The sequence below is a fragment of the Acomys russatus genome, chromosome 17 (genome assembly GCF_903995435.1).
Source record: "Acomys russatus chromosome 17, mAcoRus1.1, whole genome shotgun sequence".
Classification (NCBI taxonomy): domain Eukaryota; kingdom Metazoa; phylum Chordata; class Mammalia; order Rodentia; family Muridae; genus Acomys; species Acomys russatus.
The window spans coordinates 23,563,500-23,567,520 of record NC_067153.1 but is presented as its reverse complement, the minus strand read 5'-3'; the positions used below and the strand labels follow the sequence as shown (position 1 = coordinate 23,567,520).

Sequence of the window (4,021 nt, the reverse complement as noted above, 5' to 3'; positions counted from 1 at the left end):
CATCTTCCTGTGCTGTCATTTGAGTTTTTGAAGCTAGCCATTCTGATGGAATATCAGAGTTGTTTTGATTTGCATTTCCTTGATGACTAAGGACATTGAGCGTTTCTTTAAGTGTTTCTCAGCCATTCAGTACTCCTTTGTTGAGAACTCTCTGTTTAGCTCTGAACCCCATTTCTTAATTGGGTTATTTGGATTGATGGTGTTTAATTTCTTGATTTCTTTATATATTTTAGATATTAGTCCTTTGTTAGATGTAGAGTTGGTGAAGATCACTTCCCAGTCTATAGGCTGTTTCTTTATTCTGTTGACAGTGTCTTCGGCCTTACCAAAGCTTTTAAGCCTCATTAGGTCTCATTTATTAATTGTTGATCTTATAGAGCTATGGGAGAATGGGGAGATAGAAGGACCCAGAAGGTCCTGGAACCCTACAAGAAGACCATCAAGGCTGGCAGATCTGGACTGAGGGGGTCCTGCACAAACTACTGTAATAACTAAGGACAATTCATGCAGTAAACCTAGATGCCCTATTGAGATCTAGCCAATGGTCAGTGCCTTCTCCACAGGTGTGTGGAGAGCGGAGACTGACTCTGACATGAACTCTGGTGCTGCCTATTTGACTACTTTCCCTTGGTGAGGAGGCCTGTTGACACTCAGAGGAAGGGTAAGCAGGCTATCAGGATGAGACCTGATAGAGAGTGATCATATGGTGGGGGAGGAGGTCCCCTTCTATCACAGGCCTAGGGGAAAGGATTAGGGTGAAAGTGGGAGGGAGGGGGAACGGGAAGATACAAGTGAGGGGATAATATTCAACATGTAATCTGAAGAAATTATTTAAATAAAAAGAAATGCTCAACATCCTTAGTCATCAGGGAAATGAAAATAAAAATTACTCTGAGATTCTATCTTACACTCATGAGAATGGCTAAGACCAAAACCTCAGTGACAGTACATGTTAGTGAGGATGTGGAGAATGGAGAACACTCCTCCATTGTTAGTGGGAGTACAAGCTTGCACAAGCACTTTGGAACTCAATATGTCACTTTCTCAGAAAATTTGGAATAATGCTACCTCAAGACCCAGCTACACCACTCCTGGACATATACCTGAGAGATGCTCTACCATACAACAAGGACATTCACTCAGCTATGTTTATAGCAGCTTTATTTGTAATAGTCAGACTGGAAACAACCTAGATGTCCCTCAACCAAAGAATGGATAAAGAAACTGTGGTACATTTACACAATGGACTATTACTCAGCTATTAAAAACAAGGAAATCTTGAATTTTGTAGGCAAATGGATGGAACTAGAAAAAACCCTTCTGAGTGAGGTACTCCAGACACAGAAAGACACACATGGTATATACTCATTTATAAGAAAATATTAGCCCAGCATAGATGTCCTCTGAGAGTCTCCACTCAGCTGGGGATTGGGACACATGCTGGGACTCGCTGCTGTACTCCAGGTGAGAGTGGTATGGAGAATGGAGGGATGGAAAGATCCAGAGGGTTCAGGAGCCCCACAAGGAGAACATCAAGGCTGATGGATCTAGACCCAGGAAGGCCTGCACAAACTGTTGTACCAACCAAGGACAATGCGTGCAGTAAACCTAGACCTCCTGTTCAGATATAACCTATAGACAGCTAATTCTCCCTGGTTGTGGGGAGAATGGTGACTGCCTTTGACATGAACTCTAGTGCCCCTGATTTGATCATTTGCTCTTGGTGGGGAGGCTGGCGGCACACCGAAGAAGGGGAAGCAGGCTATCAGGATGAGACTTGCAGCCTGGGGTGGTGGCAAACGCCTTTGATCCCAGTACTCCGGAGGCAGAGGCAGGTGGATCTCTGTGTGTTTGTGGCCAGCTTGGTCTACAAAGTGATTCCAGGACAGCCAAGGCTACACAGAGAAACCTTGCCTAGAAAAAGCAAACAAAAAACAAAAACAAACAAACAAACAAACAAAAAGGATGAGACCTGATAGGCTGTGGTCATATCCCCTTCTGTCAGAGGTCTAGGGGAGAGGAATAAGGCAGAAGAAGGAGGGAGGGTGGGATGGGAAACACAAGTGAGGGGACAACATTTGCAGTGTAATCTGAATAAATTATAATAAATTAAAAGATGTAACATAGACATATGAGTGTTAGAAGGGTCTTAAAACTCTTAAAATCATAATGCAGAAGGGGGCTCAAACGTGAGCATGTATCAGTCAAACTCTTAAAATCATAATGCAGAAGGGGGCTCAAACGTGAGCATGTATCAGTCAAACTCTTAAAATCATAATGCAGAAGGGGGCTCAAACGTGAGCATGTATCAGTCACTCTGGAAGGCTTTTCAAATAGCATCTGAGCCCTACCCAGAATTAAAAATAAAAAAATAAAGAAAAAAGAAAAAAAACTCAGTGTGTCTGGGATGGAATTTGACATCTTCATAATCGTGGGTGAAGGCTGGTGCTATTGAAGAGCCTATTGGTACCTTTTCCTTGACCATCAATCTGCCTCCCCTTAAAATAAAATGAATTATTCAAACATGCATATTTTAAAAGATCTGGGAGACTCTGTCAGCCACCCTCATGGGATTTGTTAATAGGAATTTCTGAAAATTACATCACCAATTATTTAATTAATGCTTGTTTTGGCAGCACATTTACTCAAGTTGGAACCACACAGGGAAGACTAGCATGGCCCTTGTGCAAGGATGACATGAAAATACTGTGAGCAATCCACAGTTTGAGAAACCTTTTACACTATTAGCTGAAATGTAAAATGGTGCCGTGTTATGAAAATCAGGATGAAGGTTCCTCAGAAAACCAAAGAGAATTGCCAAATGAGCCGGCAAGCACACTTTGAGTATACACAGTAAATTTAAATCAGCATCTTGAAAGGGCATATGCATCCTCATGTTTGTTGCACCGTTATTCACAATAGTGGGAAGAGGGAAGTGACAGATGTCCATTGATGTATGGATGGATAGAAACAGAAATATTTCCTATATGCTTTGGACTATTACTCACCTTTTTAAAATATTTTACTTTTTAAATTTATACTGGTGTGTGTGTGTGTCTGTGTGTGTGTGTGTGTGTGTGTGTGTGTGTGTGTGTGTGTATACATCCAGGAAAGACAGAAGAGGGTCTCAGATTCCCCAAAGCTGCCATTACAGAGTTGTGAGCCACCAGATGTAGATACTAGAGACTGAACTCTGCTCTTCTGAATGAACAGTGAGCACTCTTACCCACCGAGGCATCCAGCCCCTATGTACTTAAAAAAAAAGTATTGGTGATGAGTCCAATTTGAGGCTCTGTAATGTGACCTGCGAGTAAGGATATTTGAAAGCTCCTCAGATGGTAGTCAGGGCTGTCAGGCATTTCTGCGTCAGTGATTTGCAACTTGTGGGAAGTTGTAAAAATGTCTTTGAGCATCTTGTCAAACTTTTATATGCTCAGGAAGCTTTCCCCTCTCATTACTTTTGCTAAGTCTGATTGCCACTGTTTCTTCTCCTCTTACTAATTTGAGAACTATTGCATTAAATGATTCTTAATGCCTTTCAGATAAAATACATATGTTTCTCAGTTTTAGAATGTTAGGTCCGTTGTCTGCTTAATGCATGTGATCAGAGTCTCTTTTTGAGCTTGGGGGAGACATCCTTACCTTTGGTCACCTATGTAGACAGAGCTCTCCTATCTTTTTTCAGTCTACACATGAAACACAGAGTTGGGTTTAATATTAAACTATCCAAGTTTTACCACTTGGTTTGCACATTAAGTTTGACAGTGCATGAATCTTTTAGGGGATAATTTGAAGGACAAGGGGATACAGTTTCATTACAGATGAATATTTGTGTGGAGGGATTAGCTCCTGTCAAGGGTAGTTTACCCTGATTTTCTAAAATTTGATGTGTTGAAATTTAGGTGGACAACCCTGAGGAGTTAGCTGCAGTGTCAAGGTTTAGAAATCAGCTCTCCCAACGTCACTCATTGAGAGCCAGTTTAGATTTTTAGGAGATCAGAAATTTGGCAGCAGAAAAGAC

General features: G+C 41.5%; 1 non-coding gene across 1 annotated transcript; it reads left to right on the top strand.

Moving 5' to 3' along the window:
* The first annotated feature begins 2,620 nt into the window (after nt 1-2,620).
* On the top strand, nt 2,621-2,728 carry LOC127201932 (U6 spliceosomal RNA). Its single transcript, XR_007832267.1, has one exon. It is a non-coding gene; the product is annotated as a U6 spliceosomal RNA (small nuclear RNA).
* Nucleotides 2,729-4,021: the final 1,293 nt, after the last annotated feature.